Genomic DNA, 17,881 nt, shown 5'->3' with positions numbered 1-17,881 from the left:
TGAATTAAAGTAAAACAAGACAGTTTCAGAGTCAGGAACCCATTTTTGAGAGCGAGGTAAGTCTTGCGTGACCAAACACTTAATCAAGCAAATTAAAAAAAAACTCGCTCAAATAAGAGTAAAAAATGATGTCACGCACGCACTTCAGTTGAAATTGCATGAAAGAATGAAACGAAGATTTGAAGTGGTTGTGACCTCATATGTTCGTAACAAAAATCTTGACGACGAAATAAAAAACATAGCCGGTAGAATACCGGAAACGACTCGAATCGTCGTGTAAAATAATCTCTACCCTAACTTGGACAAAGTCTTAATATCGAAAAAAACACTAGAAATAACAAACATACTAGACCAATATAACAAAAAGCCATAAATTTTTTTCAGTTCAGGTGTGTGGGTAGGTTCTGGTGGTGGGGGGAGTTGGTAGGTAGGGTGGGGGGTAGGTACGTTGGGGGCAGGGGGGGGTTAGGTACGTGGGTGGGGGGGGGGGCGGGGGGGCGGTAGTTTTTTTTGGGGGCGGGTAGGTAGTTAAATGGGATCAAATTTTCTCCAATCAACCTCTTCACCTTGAATTACAGACTGTTATCAATTGCTATACATTACAAAATAAGCTATTGTTAAAGTCCAATCTTCGAAAACAGAAGTCAACAATCAAAAACGGAGGAAAAAGCTCGAATAGAAAGAAGTCAAATTTCAAGTCATGAACAAACTTGGTTTCTGCTAAAAACCTGTACAATCTCAATACTCCTCTTAGAGTCGTAAAAACCAAGAGAGGGCCAATTATAGCCTCAGCTATCGCTGTGCGGCTATTAAAAATGACATTTAAAACAAAAACATAGAAATCAACCAAATGGATCTTACGAGAATGAAAAATAATAATACAAGATTAACAAATGCGAATAACGTGATCTCGCTGGCAGGAAATAAAAACTGACCTAGATAAGTAAACATACCCGGCAGATTGCCGGAAAATAGCCGCCTTGATTCCAATAAGCATGATTGGGATTGAAAGAATAGAAGATATTGAAAAAAGATTTTTGTACAAAAACATTTTTTTAGGTCCGATTTATTTTGATGGCATTTCGTAGTTGAACATAACATACTTCTGTTTCTTTGAGAGAGCCTACAGGGGCTACTATCAATACCAATGAGCATTAGAGATGGTAACTAAGACTTATAGGAACGACGTTCAAATAGCGGGCATCTAAAATTGGGCTTTATGGGTTTATCCCGTTTCTACTTCTGACTTCAATTTTTTATACTGACTCTGTTCATTTTGAATTGCTTTGCTGAGCAACTGATGTTCAAAATCGCTTTTAGCAGAATGAGAGAAGAGAGAAACTAGCCTAGAGAAGTCAAAAAAGATATCACGCAAAATGTTGAAAAAGCGGCAAAATGAGGTAAAGCGAAACTTTTTTTTATTCGACGAAGTAAAAAAAAAACATAGCAGGACAAGTCCTGACGTACAATTCAAAGAATTTTCATTGACTAAACAGAAAAATTAGACCTAAATTGGACAATGAGTGAATTGAGAAAATCATTTTAAAAAAATCGGAACAAAAAAATAAGAAATAAACAGAAATTCAATGTCAAAATGCCGCATGTGAACAAAAAAACCACTAGCGAGAACTGAAAATTTAATTCAAACAAAAAGGTAAGCCTAGAATGAGCTGTGAATGGATTGGGAAAACCATTTAGAAAAAAATCCGATCCAAAAAATCGAAAAAACAGTAAAAATCAGAGTCAAATTGCCGCATGTGAACAAAAAACCACTACCGAGAAATCGAATTTTTGTTCAAACACCGTTTTCTCAGTCTACTTTAAAATTAGAGCGAAAAAAATTCACGCCGCAAAACCACTCGCTTTTTCGCTCCATTTCCTGTTTCGGCGTGACCAAAATCACTACTCCAATTTGACTTCAAAAATCATGAAAATGTGTGAACAGATCTTAAAAAAAAAAGAAGACAGCGCCCCAATACAATTCAAATTCTTTGAATTGTAATCGGAGCGCTATAATAGCCGGCTGAGAAGATGAGGGCGGCTATTAATCAGAAATGTCACAAAACACAAATACATTAGATCAAAATAACTTCGAACATTTTGAGATCATTTTTTGCACAGCACTTGACAGAATAAACACAGCTAGATAGAAGTAAACCAGCTAGATAGAAGTAAACCAAAATGTTTGCTTTTTTGTAGAATCTGTGCTTCACACGACCAAACGAAAAGTTTTTTGAAAGACAACCAAAAAACAAGCAAAAAGCCGTAAAAACCTGTATAAAACTCATTCTCCCCACTCGTAAAAATCTGTTACACCAATACTTCTTTCAAGTCGGATGCTAACAAACGAAAAAATGAAAAATTGAGCATTAAGAAGAACAGGATTAATTAATTGTCCAAAAACTTCGTTGGATAGCAATTTATAAAGGGCAAGCCAGTAATTTTTTAATTAAAAAGTAAAAGGGCCGGCATAACATTCAACCAATTAAAACTCGCAAACGAAAATAGAAAAGGTACTACATTAAGCCTTGCTGAGTAAAAACTAATAACTTCTAAAGAAAATATACTAATAATGCTTGCCTAAAATGCACATAAGCTAAATTCTGAACTAAACTAATTTACAAATAATCTACAATTAGAACATTGATAGGATTAGAACATTATTGGGATAGAATTGCATCGGCATATGTACCAGGAAGTCGCCGATTAATTAATTAATTAGCACGCTGAGGCCATAATAAGTTAGTTGTTTAATAGTTAGAGGAGGATGACGTGTTCTGTAGTTTGAACAGTCTGTTGATTGGTTTCACAAAGTGTGCGTCAGTCTGTTGACAAGAGGGACAGGCGAAGGCTAGACTGAACTCAGCATACCTTTGAGGCTGTGGTCGTGAACTCGAGAGCAGTTGTTTCTCACAGTTAAAGCACTTTGACCTAAGCAACATTTTCTGTTCATGAATCAGCATTTCACGACACCCAAAGTTAATTTTGCAGAAACTTGAAACCAGATCCGCCAACGAATGAATTGAAAATTCGTCCCAACTGTTATGCAAACAAACTGTTTTTTAAATTGAAAGACTGGAAAGGGTGACTCTGAATTTAGGCTTCCTTTGACCTTTTTTTAAGAAAAGCCGCCACAAAATTTAGTCATTCTAAACGACAGAAGCCTGTCTTCACAATTTAATGTAGATATCTCTTTTTTACATCTTATTCTTGCTTCAATACTGACAATTTATACATATGAAAGCATCTATCATCATTTTATCTCGGCAAAGTCAGTAAAGTGAAACATCAGGTCTTTCTTTGTATTGAAAGGTAAAGTTAGAGCACTTTGCAAGGAACAGCAAAGTTTCTTTCTAAATCAAAGTTTTGATATCAGTTACATCTTGTGCTTAGTAGCTCGTCTTGCCTACTGTCAAAGTCCAATGTCCGACAGCAGAATTTAACGTCCTAACTTATAAATCGACTAACGTCGGAAAAAATTCTCTCGAATGACAGGCGGGGCTATGTAATTTTTATGGGTGCAAAACCATCAGACGAAGGTAGGGTTCGAACCCCCTCCTGCATCCGATTCCTTCGCTTCCACAGAGGCACTAAACACTCCGCTATCAGTCCCTTGTCATCGTATCTCTAACAATGTGTTTGTGTTTGAACAACAAACTTTATTTCGGAGTGAGAGCAATTGAAGTCACTCAAAAATTGAGCAACTGAAATCAAGAAGTGCGTGAAAACGTCACTTGAGAAGTCAAAGCTTATTCCAGAAGAAAAGCGCAAAAACGGTCAAGCAAAATTTTTGCATAAAAAACATAGCCGGTAGAATACCGGAAACGACTCGAAGAGTCGTGCAATGAAAACTTTTCTAACCTTACCTATTTCAAAAATATGAAAAAAATTGAAGTAGTGTGAAAAAAAAATCAATTTTTAGTTAGAAATGTGAGCAGGCAGGTGGGGTGCAGGTGTTGGGGATAGATGGTTTGGGATGGGGGTAGGTGTGGGGTGGTGGCGCCGGCAATTGCGGGGCGGGGAGGGGGTAGTTTAGATAGGTTGCACGGACTTATATGAGCTCCAAAATTCGCGAAATGCCATTTTAACCTTGAATATTACCATCAGTTCTTGAACATAGCCGGCAGATTGCCGGAAAATAGCCGCGATAGACGCTTCAGGCCTTCCATGGATTTGAAGCAACTAAAAAAAGATAGACAGATTGACCACCAGTCCTTTAATAGACCACTAGACTTTTTGGGTTAGATCCGGTCTGTCATTTTTATGAGACACATACGCTCTGTAAGGAAAAAGCCCTGAGGGAGCTTTTTCAAAAATAATTTTTGAAACCATAAACTCAAGAGTCTAATACTAGACCTAGAACGGACTATGAGTGAGTTGGGAAAACCATTTCTAAAAAAAACAGATGAAAAAAACAAAAAAAACAGAAAATCAATGTCAAAACGCCGATAACGATAACAAAAAAGACTAGCGAGAAATGTCAATGAGAAATGTCACTTTACTTTAAAATTAGAGCGAAAAAATATCACGCCGCAAAACCACTCCCTTTTTCACTCGATTTCCTGTTTCGGCGTGACCAAAATTACTACTCCAATTTGACTGCAAAAATAATAAAAATATGTGAACAGATCTTAAAAAAAGACAGCGCCCCAAAACAATTCAAATTCTTTGAATTGTAAAAAATAGAAGCGCTATAATAGCCACCTGGAATTACTGACGCGGCTATTAATTACTATATATTGCAGGTTAAGCTACTTTTAAAGTCCACTGTTCGAAAACAGAAGTCAACGTTTTAAATCAGAAGTCAAATTCGAAAACAAAAGTCAAATTTCAAGTCATGACTCCAGCTATAAAAAACATACCCGGCAGATTGCCGGAAAATAGCCGCCGTTGATTCCAATAAGCATGATTGGGATTGAAAGAATAGAAGATATTGAAAAAAAAAGATTTTTGTACGAAAAGATTTTTTAAGTCCGATTTATTTTGATGGCATTTCGTAGTTGAACATAACGTACTTCTGTTTCTTAGAGAGAGGCTACAGGGGCTAGTATCAATACCAATAAGCATTAGAGATGGTAACTAAAACTTATAGGAACGACGTTCAAATAGCGGGCATCTAAAATTGGGCGTTATGGGTTTATCCCGTTTCTACTTCTGACTTCAATTTTTTATACTGAATCTGTTCATTTTGAATTGCTTTGCTGAGCAACTGATGTTCAAAATCACTTTTAGCAGAATGAGAGAAGAGAGAAACTAGTCTAGAGAAGTCAAAAAGATATCACGCAAAATGTTGAAAAAGCGGCAAAATGAGGTAAAGCGAAACATTTTTTTATTCGACGAAGTAAAAAACATAGCAGGACAAGTCCTGACGTACAATTCAAAGAATTTTCATTGACTTAACAAACAACTAGACCTAGAACGGACAATGAGTGAATTGGGAAAACCATTTCTAAAAAAATCAGATGAAAAAAAACAAAAAAAAAAACAGAAAATCAATTTCAAAATGCTGCTAGGGAGAACAAAACCACTAGTGAGATATGTAATTTTGATTCTAACAAAAAACTAGGTCCAGAATGGGCTGTGAATGGATTGGGAAAACTAGTTAGAAAAAAATTCGATCCAAAAAATCGAAAAAACAGTAAAAATCGGAGTGAAATTGCCGCATGTGAACAAAAAACCACTACCGAGAAACCGAATTTTTGTTCAAACACCGTTTTCTCACTCTACTTTAAAATTAGAGCGAAAAAATTCACGCCGCAAAACCGCTCGCTTTTTCGCTCCATTTCCTGTTTCGGCGTGACCAAAATCACCACTCCAATTTGACTTCAAAAATCATGAAAATGTGTGAACAGATCTTAAAAAAAAAAAGACAGCGCCCCAATACAATTCAAATTCTTTGAATTGTAAAAAAAAATAGGAGCGCTATAATAGCCGGCTGAGAAGATGAGGGCGGCTATTAACCAGTAGAATCTCAATCCTCCTATGCTCTTCGAGTCGTAATAAAATAGACACATACGATTCCAATAATTGCTTCTCATTCAAGAGCAATTAAAAACAGATGTCAATGTTCGGAAAGAAAGCACTGAAAATTCAGGTCATGAACAAACTTGCTTCCAACCGCAGTACTAAGATAATATGATTAAAAAGTAAACCTCATAAAGGCAAGGAAAATACGTTGAAAACCAGTTGGAATATTACCGAACAAAAACTCAAAACAGTGAAAGAGAAGTCAAGTAGCAGCACGAATTTTTTCTCACTATAATTTCAAATCAAAGTGAAAATCACCATTCTAACTTGACATAATGTGTGAACATAGCCGAAATAGCCGCCATTGACTCCTTGTGAGAGAAAAGAAGACCAGGTAAGTTTTAAACGTTAAGTTGACTTACACGATTATACAGAATTCAGCTTCTAAACTGAAGTCCACGAATCTTAAAAGAAATAACAATCAGTATTCGCTCTAATGAAATTTGATATCCCAATTTAATATAATTTAAAGACAGAGATTGATCGAATTATCCCGCTTCATTTAAATTTGCTCTTTCGACCTCTAGTTCGACCTACATACTTTCACTATATTACGTAAATTTCTGCTAAGTCAGAAGACAAACGAGAAAATTGTGCCTTGTATAAAACGAAGAACGTGAACGGACAGGAACACAAATTACAGAAGAGAAGGAGAGCACATAAATATTAGTCTTTTGAGTAGATAATAACCACTATTAAAAATATTTTGAAAAACGACTGAACTTTTTTCGACTGCAAAAATCCAAGATCCACGTTAGCGCCGCTCAGCCCAAAAATATTTGGACCGCTTGACAAAAGTCGGTCTGACGCACAGAAGTTCCCTAACGCAGTATTAAACTTAACTTCATTACTTGATGGCTGTTATTACTCGAAGGCTAGGTAAAAGGCGTAAACCTATTATTACCTAAAGGCAGGACAAATGAGTATCAAAGATCTTGTCATCATAGATCCTCCAGATAATTGAAGAGAAAATCAGAAAAGAGAAGTAGCTAGAGGCTCACGAGAAAACTTTACAAATGAGAATTATCATTGATTTAAGTGATGATTACTCTCTGATTCTTGCAAAGGCTAGAGGAGACCCGTGCTGGTTGAATGCCGTTGAAAAGATCCAATTTTGAAGTAAGGGAGAATTTAGAGACTCATATTCTGCTAGGAATCCGTGAAAATATTATCAACCTATGAATGTGGAGAAATATTTAGTGTAGCTCAAGCAATACGTTGCCAGAAAGGTGGTAATACCCCTATCAAGCACAAAGATATAGCGATTCGTTACCAATATGCCCTATGAAGTATGCGGTGATGTCAAAGTTGATCCATGTCTTAAAATTTTGCAAGGAGAAACCTTCGTAAATAGAAGTAGCACAATTAATGACGCTTAATTAGATAGCAAAGCAAATGGGCTGCCTGGTTCACGCTTCAGTAAAACTTTGTACTAAGAGCATGCCGAATTCATAAATATTACGAGACCATCAAAAATTGACCCAAGACGAGGAGGCCCACTCGAGTTAATTGATGTTCGCTTGCGCTGCGAGAGCTAGCCGGTCAGCGACGAAAGCCAAACAGGTTGGCAGCAAGAATCAGCGAAACAATAGATGATACATATTTTGACGTGATTACGTACGTCAGGACTTAGCTTCGCACTTTTTCGTAGCTCTACTCTGCCTCTGTGGCGCGCGATCAAGGCGACGTCGTCCCGTTGTCGATGCTTCCATTGGAACCATAAATGAAGAGGAGCGTTTGATAACTTAAATCACGTTTTGAAATCGATTTAAAATTGTACATCGTTTCTTAGTCCTACTGAAGCTATCTTTATTTAGTTATGATGCTTTGACGTTCGAATGCAGAATTTATATATTTATATAGGACTTGACCTGCCTCTCCCAATTTGACTGCATACTCTATAAGGTGAGGGGCTTTATCTTAATTGACGTTCTGTTTTTAACAAACTTCATTAGACAGCAATTCACGTGCTTCGCAAGTAATGGATTGTAGCATGAACACTCATGCAGCTTAAAAACATAGCCAGCAGATTGCCGCAAATGAGTTGAAACAACTAAAGAAATAAGAAACAGATTGATCAGACTCTTAATACTCTAGAATTAGGAATTAGGGCATATACGTTTGGCACTACTTGGATGCACACTTTTGATCTTTAACTAGTAAATGCTCAAAAAAATTAAAACTCATTAAATGATTTCATAAGTCATTTTTTGAGTGAGGTAAGTCACGCAATTGACTTATAAGCAGAAATGACGTCACGAACACGAATTTTAACTGCAAAGCTGTAGAAGTCACTGAAGGCATTGAAAAAGTCAATTCCAAGAAGTCAGGGTAAGACGAAACAAAAATCTGTTAGACGAAGTAAAAGAACATAGCAGGACAAGTCCTGATGTACAATTCACAGAATTTTCCTTGAATAAACAAAAAAATAGAATAGAAAAGACTGAGTGAATTGGGAAATAACCCATTTCTAAAAAAAATCGGGTAAAAAAACAGAAAACCAATTTCAAAATGCCGCATGTGAACAAAAAATCACTAGCGAGAAATGGAGATTAGGTTCAATAAAAAACTAGGCCTACAATGAACCATGAATGGTTTGGGAAAACCATTTAGAAAATCGAAAATAGTAAAAATCAAAGTGAAATTGCCGCATGTGAACAAAAAACCGCTAGCGAGAAAGCGAATTTTGTTCAAACACCGTTTTCTCACTACTTTACAATTAACGCAAAAAAAATTCACGCCGCAAGACTCGCTTTTTCGCTCCACTTCCTGTCTCGGCGTGACAAAAATCACGACTCCAATTTGACTTCAAAAATCATGAAAATGTGAACAGATCTTAAAAAGACAGCGCCCCAATACAATTCAAATTCTTTGAATTGTAAAAAATTAGGACGGCAATAATAGCCGCCTGGGATTGCTGATGCGGTTAATAAACAGCTGAAATGAAGAGCACCGCTTTTTAACACAAATACATCAAGGACACGTGCTCGAAAAATTCAATTGTTGAACATATTCAGCATATTGCAGGAAAATAGCCACCGATGACGCTTGACGCACATCGGGATTGAAACAGAAAAAAAAGGGAGATAGAAATGACAGATTTTTTTTCCAAAGTTTCAAAAAGTTCTAATTTGGCAAGCAGTTTCAGTCATTCTAAAACTACTTCTTTCACCTAAAGTGAAATCTATTAAGCTTTAATTCAGCTAGCAAACGCTCTAATGAACTTCGATAACATAATGCACTATAACTTAATGATAGAACTTTATCAGCTTATCCCGTTTCTGTTAATTTCATCCTTTTCACTTTGACCATTTTCACTATATTGCTTAATTTAATGAGTTGAAGATTTTAAATACATTCAGTTGATACAGTGAGTGAGGTAAGCCAAAAGTCAAGCGTGAGAATCGTGAGTTATGTAAATCAAAAAACGTGATCAAAGTTAAAGCAAATTAAAGAACATAGCAGTATAAGTCCCGACCAACAATTCAAAGAAATTTCATTGACTAAACGAAAAAGAATTAACATAGCTGGCAGATTGCCAGAAAATAGCCGCAATAGATTCGTAGATCGGCCGTCTAAAAAAACCAGTAAAAAAGACAGACCAAAAAAATTCGTCTTTTCATTGAAAGCTGATCTGTTATATTTTGATTAAAAATCTGTATAAGTTATTGCTGCCTCTATTAGCTGATCTCAAATAACCTTCATTTAGAGTGACACACAGCCATTTGACCTTATCTCTTTGAATTAAAGTAAATAAAAGTCAATTTCAAAGTGAGGAAGTCATTTTTGAGAGTGAGGTAAGTCAAGTGTGACCAAAAATTTAATCACGCGCATGAACAAAAAAACTCCCTCCACTAAGAGCGAAAAATGACGTCTCACATGCAATTCAGTTGAAATTGCATGAACGACTGAACAAAAAGTGGCTATGACGTCATATGGTCGTAACAAAAATCATGATGACGAAATTTAAAAAAGCCAAGAGAAGGCCAATAATAGCCCCAGCTATCGCTGTGCGGCTATTAAAAAGACTGTGAATGGATTGGAAAATCAGTTTCGAACATCTAATAAAACAACATAGCTGGCAGATTGCCAGAAAAAAGCCACAATAGCTTTGTAGCTCTGCAGTCTCTAAAAAACAGTAAAAAAGACACAAAAAAACTTTTCATTGAAGGCTGATAGGTTATATTTGGATTAAATGAAGGCTGATATGTTATATTTGGATTAAAAATCTGTATAACTTATTGCTGCCCCTATTAGCTGCTCTCAAATAACGTTCGTTTAGAGTGACACACACCCATTTGACCTTATCTCTTTGAATTAAAGTAAATAAAAGTTAATTTCAAAGTGAGGAAGTCATTTTTGAGGGTGAGGTAAGTCAAGTGTGACGAAAAATTTAATCACGCGCATGAACAAAAAAACTCCCTCCACTAAGAGCGAAAAATGACGTCTCACATGCAATTCAGTTGAAATTGCATGAACGACTGAACAAAAAGTGGCTATGACGTCATATGGTCGTAACAAAAATCATGATGACGAAATTTAAAAAAGCCAAGAGAAGGCCAACAATAGCCCCAGCTATCGCTGTGCGGCTATTAAAAAGACTGTGAATGGATTGGAAAATCAGTTTCGAACATCTAATAAAACAACATAGCTGGCAGATTGCCAGAAAAAAGCCACAATAGCTTTGTAGCTCTGCAGTCTCTAAAAAACAGTAAAAAAGACACAAAAAAACTTTTCATTGAAGGCTGATAGGTTATATTTGGATTAAATGAAGGCTGATATGTTATATTTGGATTAAAAATCTGTATAACATATTGCTGCCCCTATTAGCTGCTCTCAAATAACGTTCGTTTAGAGTGACACACACCCATTTGACCTTATCTCTTTGAATTAAAGTAAATAAAAGTTAATTTCAAAGTGAGGAAGTCATTTTTGAGGGTGAGGTAAGTCAAGTGTGACGAAAAATTTAATCACGCGCATGAACAAAAAAACTCCCTCCACTAAGAGCGAAAAATGACGTCTCACATGCAATTCAGTTGAAATTGCATGAACGACTGAACAAAAAGTGGCTATGACGTCATATGGTCGTAACAAAAATCATGATGACGAAATTAAAAAAAACCAAGAGAAGGCCAATAATAGCCCCAGCTATCGCTGTGCGGCTATTAAAAAGACTATGAATGGATTGGAAAATCAGTTTCGAACATCTAATAAAAAAACATAGCTGGCAGATTGCCAGAAAAAAGCCACAATAGCTTTGTAGCTCTGCTGTCTCTAAAAAACAGTAAAAAAGACACAAAAAAACTTTTCATTGAAGGCTGATAGGTTATATTTGGATTAAATGAAGGCTGATATGTTATATTTGGATTAAAAATCTGTATAACTTATTGCTGCCCCTATTAGCTGCTCTCAAATAACGTTCGTTTAGAGTGACACACACCCATTTGACCTTATCTCTTTGAATTAAAGTAAATAAAAGTTAATTTCAAAGTGAGGAAGTCATTTTTGAGGGTGATGTAAGTCAAGTGTGACCAAAAGTTTAATCACGCGAACGAACAAAACACTCGTTCCACTAAGAGCGAAAAATGACGTCACACACGAACCCTAGTTGAGATTGCATGAATGAATGAACAAAAAGCAGAATTGAAGAGGTTGTGACGTCATATGGTCGTAACAAAAATCGCGACGACATAAAAAAAACCAAGAGAAGGCCAATAATAGCCCCAGCTATCGCTGTGCGGCTATTAATAAAGCATCTAATAAAAAATTTCTTTAAGTAGCAACTCCAAAACACCTATGCGCAATAGACCATGCAACAACTTTAGTTTTCATTCATTAAACAACTACAGTTTGACAGAAAAACCCAACAAAAAATAAAGTAAAGAAAACGGAGGTAAGGGAAAGGAAATGAAGGACAAAATTAAGAAACTATATACCCTGCAACAAAAACAAAATTAGGCTACAAATAATGGTTATATTTCCAAATACCTTTTTTTAAAAAAAAAAACTTTAACAACTACTTTTGGTCAAGCATACAGCAATTCAACAGCTTGCAGATTTATACAAAAAATGAAGTACAAAAAAACCAAAGTAAGTAATTTGCATTAATTTTCAGTGAAATGTGCCCAGTAAAGCTACTAGTGACTTCCAGCAACATCTCTAGAAGAGCATTTAATAGAGAGCAGCAAAAAGTAGCAAAAAACAAAAATAAGAAATTGGGAAAAATAAGAAAAAAACCGACAAATATCCGACAAAAATTACTCAATAATCTTTACCAAATTAACTCAGAACTAGATTAGCAATCAATAGGCAGCAAAAACAACTCATTTGAGCAATAGAAACCACCAAATGCAATAGGAAATTGAATGCAAAAATCATAAAAACAACTTGAAATAAAAAAAGTTAGAAAAAGTGTAAGAATTTTTTGATATTACGAGAACACATAGCGCCAACAAAAGATCACTGGAGCAAATAGAGTAATGAGCTTGCAAAGCCACAGACAAGTCATAGAGGCTAGCCAGGAATTGGAAAAAGAACGAAAAACTGCAAAAAATTAAGAGAAATATTTTAAAATTTCAGTTTATTGTCAATTTTTTTTAGCAAAAAAATGTTCAATACAAACTAAAATTTAAACAATTGTTATCTAAAACTCCTTAAGTAATAAGCTTCTATTCAAATCCAATCCCACACAAGGCAGTAAAACAAAACAAAAAGCGAAAAATGGCTAAAATTTGCCTTAAATTCAACAATATCTGAAAAACCTGCCCCCTACCAGCTTAGTAGGAGCATATTATTTTCACCGCCAAACGCACCCGTCATATTTTTACATAATGATTTACTATGTAATGACACCTGCTCTGAAACTGTGGGGTGCATAACGTACTGGGGTGCACAAATGGAAAAAGATCCCATTTTTTTGTCTTTTTTCTGTTTACGGAACTTTATCAAGAAATTTAGATAACTTTTCAAAAAATTTCAAAAAATTCAGAAAATTATCTAAGCGACTTTTAATTACTGTGGAAAACAAATTTAAGCAGAGAAAGTATTTTAAGGGCAATGATTTTGGAGCATGAGTTACCTCTCGCTGCAGCAGATGTTAGCAGCGAATATGTCGAATGGGTAGATCACTCCCACTTGGAAAGAGGTTCCGACCCACTCCCTCCCACAGTGACAGCAGATACACAACACACTGGAACCCTCCAGACACTTGACACACACGCAACTAACATATTGCTGCAAAATACAAATGTGCTGTCATTAACATTTGTTAATGAATTTTTTTTCGTTAACGGAGTTTTCCAAATTAAAGTAAAAAAATACTTCTGATTTCTGCTAAGTTATAAACTGCATTGCATCAAGCTTGAAAATCTAAAATTTCAGCACTCTCGGTATTTTAACAGATCAAAAAGGGTCATGCTCACGAACAGTTTACTTGACTCAGTAACCATGCACTGGCAAGCAGCCACTTTTAGGAACTTCAACTGTCACGCGCTTTGAGAATATCGTGACCTGGTGGAGAGGGTAGTGGTTGCCGATAGTAGTAGTGATGTGTCTTTCTGGGCAAACTACGGGGGGGACATAAGTGTCTTCCCGTGAACACTACGGGGGGGGGGGGGGACACAAGTGTCTTCCTGGGCAAACTACAGGGTGGGACACTTTGAAATTCTTTCTCCTTATTTCCCCTGCCATGCATGAAACTAATCTTAGGAAACCAATTTCCCTCCACTTGCGTGACTGGTTTGCCGCTTTGGGCTTGAAGCCATTTTAACTACCACCGCTTTGAAAGTTTAATCGTCATATGTCTGCGCCAGGGTATTTAGGTCTTGTTTTGGTCTGGGCTAAAAGTGTCTTCCCGTGAACACTACAGGAGGGGACATAAGTGTCTTCCCGGGCAAACTACAGGGGGGACATAAGTGTCTTCCCGTGAACACTACAGGGGGGGACATAAGTGTCTTCCCGGGCAAACTACGGGGGGGGACACTTATATTTTTTTTGAGTTTTTTCGACTCTTATGCATGAAATGAACACTGGCAAAGACATTCTAATAATTCCTGCTGCCTGTCTAAAGGCTGTGTCTGTTTTGCCTTTGAATAACGTAACAGTTACGCTATTTTCGCTTAGAAACATAATTCCTAAATGTCTCTTCAGGCGGGGTATTGACCGAAACTTGAATATGAGAACTTGAATATGCGGGTTATCCCAGAGAGTAAGGGACTAACAGTTTGCTTTGCTTTGCTTTGCGTCAACACCGAGCGGGGAATTTTTCAGTTTAATTATTGCAAATAAACTATCATTTAAACTTTGTCAGAATAGTCACTAAAGAAATTTAAGTTCCTTACTTTAATGTGTTTGCTTTGATCGGAAATCTTCCACTGTTTCTTTTTCGGGCGGCAGAATTTATAAAGGGACTGCTAGCAATCATTACAATCTTTCCAACAATGGCGTCAAAGTCATCCAGATGGACAATTATAGTATGCATTTTCTTATTTTTTTTCCTGCGCTGTAGCAAAACTCATATCCAGTGGCTGCAAATTACTCATATGGGCGCCATTAAACAATGTCATGTTAGAGCAAGAAAATATTTGAGGTGCTGGTAGAATTTAGTTTTGAGCAAATTCATCAAAAAGCAAGTGACAAAGTGCGAGGAATGGAATGAGACAAAGAGATAAACAGACATATTGAGAACGAGGGGAATGTAAGTCAAAGAAGAGAAATTGAGGAAAAAAAGAATGATGAAGACTGCCGGGACAGCGTAAGAATAAGGCGAGGGGCGACCAAGGAGGTGGATAGGTGGCGAGAGTGCAATGTGAAAGGGTGAAAGAGAGTGCAAAGAACGGGTGAAGGGAAACTATGCTAACGAATCAAAAACAAAAAATTCAGAGCAAAAATTAGTGGGCAATGGATCGAGCATTCGATCAGGCTACTCTGTGGGACCGATTGAGAGACAAAGATTGAGCAACTAGGGGGAGAAGAAGAGAGAGGGAGAGAGTGGTGTGTTGAGACGGATGCGCAAGGCAAACAGCTGGGGAAAACAATACGAGGGCAGCAGCAAGCGTTAAAGTGAGTGAGAGCAATTGAGCGAGCAGCCAATCGAGTAATTATGTGTGGGACCAACTCAGAGACAAAACGTGAGCACACAAGGTGAGAGGAAGGTGTGTTGCGGCAAACAGGTGATAAATAATTAGAGAAAACCAGTGTTGGTAGTACTCGAGGAAGTGCGTGACGGCGCGATTAGGGTGTGATATTGGTTGAAAGACTAAAAGCGAGCAAACAAGGGGGGAAAATGTGAAGTAGAATTGATGTAAGTGTGTCAAGATACACAACGGTAGAACACGAGTGAAAGGGGACAAGCGAAAAAAAAAGAAGGTGGGAGAGCGAGTGATTGAGCAATCGATAGCGCTAGAGTGTGGGGCCGATTGAGAGACAAATCGAAAGCAAGGAACCAAAGGGAGAAGGATAGGTGGAGGACGGTTAGTTGGAGCAAGAGGTGAGTAGTATTATAGTGACCGCTAGCGGCAAATCCGACTTATGATGAAGACAGCAAGAGCAAACGATTTAGTTGGTGTGTGTGTGTGCGTGAGAAAGAAAGAAAGTCAGCAAGTGAACGAGTTATCAAAAGATCGATTGGGCTATCGTGTGGGGCCCGTTGAGAGTTAGAGAGCAACCACGCAAGGAGAGAATAAGCGGTCCAGAAGGTCAACTGAGACGAGTGGCGGGAGAATTGAATGGTGAACAAATACGAGTGGTCAAAAACAGTTGATAATTCCCTATATAAGTATTATATTAAAACTCACAACTGGCTGTGAAAAGAAAATTTTTACTCTTCTACAGAACTTGTATATATGAGTATTGACTTTCTACCAAATACTAACCTTTTTTTATATGACTATCAAGACAAAAATTAATCATAACTGATTGATAAGGGAGAATTTCACACTTCTATTGATTTCTGCAAATAAAACTTGACATATCACGAATTGAAAACCTTTTTCGCCGTTAGGCCATCATAGCAAAACTTATCCACAACTAATTGAAAAATGAAGTTTTTTACACTGCTACTGCAGTTCTTCACATGAAAATAGACTTTTTACCATTTAAAAACCTTTTTTTAAATATATGGTTAAAAAAATAAATGTTTTTTATAACTACTTAAGTGGTGAGAATTTTGCACTTATACTGAATTCCAACATATGAAAATTGACTTTTTACCATTTAAAAACCTTTTTTTACTATATGGTAAATAAACAAAAGGTTTTTATAACTATTTAAGTAGTGAAATTTTTACACTTTTACTGAACTCCTACATATGAAACTTGACTTTCTACCATTTAAAAACCTTTTTTTACTATATAGTGAATAAAATAAAAATTTATCTTAACTACTTAAGTAGTGAGAATTTTGCACTTTTACAGAATTCCAACATATGAAAATTGACTTTTTACCAATTAAAAACCTTTTTTACTATATGGTCAATAAAACAAAAGATTTTTATAACTACTTGAGTATTAAGATTTTTACACTTTTACTGAACTCCTACATATTAAAATTGAATTTCTATTTAACAACCTTTTTTTAATATATGGTGAATAAAAAAAAGTTTTCTTAACTACTTAAGTAGTGAGATTTTTACACTTTTACTGAAGTCCTACATATGAAACTTGACTTTCTACCATTCAAAAACCTTTTTTTACTATATAAAGAATAATATAAAATTTTATTTTAAGTACTTAACCAGTGAGAATTTTGCACTTTTACAGAATTCCTACATATGAAAATTGACTTTTTACCAATTAAAAACCTTTTTTTACTATATGGTCAATAAAGCAAAAGATTTTTATAACTACTAGAGTAGTAAGATTTTTACACTTTTACTGAACTCCTACATATGAAAATTGAATTTCTACTATTTAACAACCTTTTTTTAATATATGGTGAATAAAAAAAAATTTTCTTAACTAAAGTAGTGAGATTTTTACACTTTTACTGAAGTCCTACATATGAAACTTGACTTTCTACCATTCAAAAACCTTTTTTTACTCTATAGTGAATAATATAAAATTTTATTTTAAGTACTTAACAAGTGAGAATTTTGCACTTTTACAGAATTCCTACATATGAAAATTGACTTTTTACCAATTAAAAACCTTTTTTTACTATATGGTCAATAAAGCAAAAGATTTTTATAACTACTAGAGTAGTAAGATTTTTACACTTTTACTGAACTCCTACATATGAAAATTGAATTTCTACTATTTAACAACCTTTTTTTAATATATGGTGAATAAAACAAAAGGTTTTTATAACTAAAGTAGTGAAATTTTTACACTTTTACTGAACTCCTACATATGAAACTTGACTTTCTTCCATTTAAAAACCTTTTTTACTATATAGTGAATAAAATAAAAATTTATTTTAACTACTTAAGTAGCAAGAATTTTGCACTGTTACAGAATTCCTACATAGGAAAATTGACACTTTACCATTTAAAAACCTTTTTTTTACTATATGGTGAATAAAGCAAAAGATTTTTATAACTACTAGAGTAGTAAGATTTTTACACTTTTACTGAACTCCTACATATGAAAATTGAATTTCTACTATTTAACAACCTTTTTTTAATATATGGTGAATAAAACAAAAGGTTTTTATAACTAAAGTAGTGAAATTTTTACACTTTTACTGAACTCCTACATATGAAACTTGACTTTCTTCCATTTAAAAACCTTTTTTACTATATAGTGAATAAAATAAAAATTTATTTTAACTACTTAAGTAGCAAGAATTTTGCACTGTTACAGAATTCCTACATAGGAAAATTGACACTTTACCATTTAAAAACCTTTTTTTTACTATA

The 17,881-nt window shown here is 35.5% G+C and overlaps 1 long non-coding RNA gene across 1 annotated transcript; it reads right to left on the bottom strand.

Annotated features, from left to right (window-relative positions):
• Nucleotides 1–2,546: 2,546 nt before the first annotated feature.
• LOC142357267 (uncharacterized) lies at nt 2,547–13,257 on the bottom strand. Its single transcript, XR_012761582.1, has 2 exons — nt 13,106–13,257; nt 2,547–2,931 (listed from the first exon to the last, which is right to left on the bottom strand). It is a non-coding gene; the product is annotated as an uncharacterized LOC142357267 (long non-coding RNA).
• Nucleotides 13,258–17,881: the final 4,624 nt, after the last annotated feature.

The sequence above is a fragment of the Convolutriloba macropyga genome, unplaced genomic scaffold (genome assembly GCF_964194025.1).
Source record: "Convolutriloba macropyga unplaced genomic scaffold, txConMacr16.3 SCAFFOLD_5241, whole genome shotgun sequence".
Classification (NCBI taxonomy): domain Eukaryota; kingdom Metazoa; phylum Xenacoelomorpha; order Acoela; family Convolutidae; genus Convolutriloba; species Convolutriloba macropyga.
Note: the sequence above shows the minus strand (reverse complement) of the source record. Positions and strands in the feature narration are given on the sequence as shown.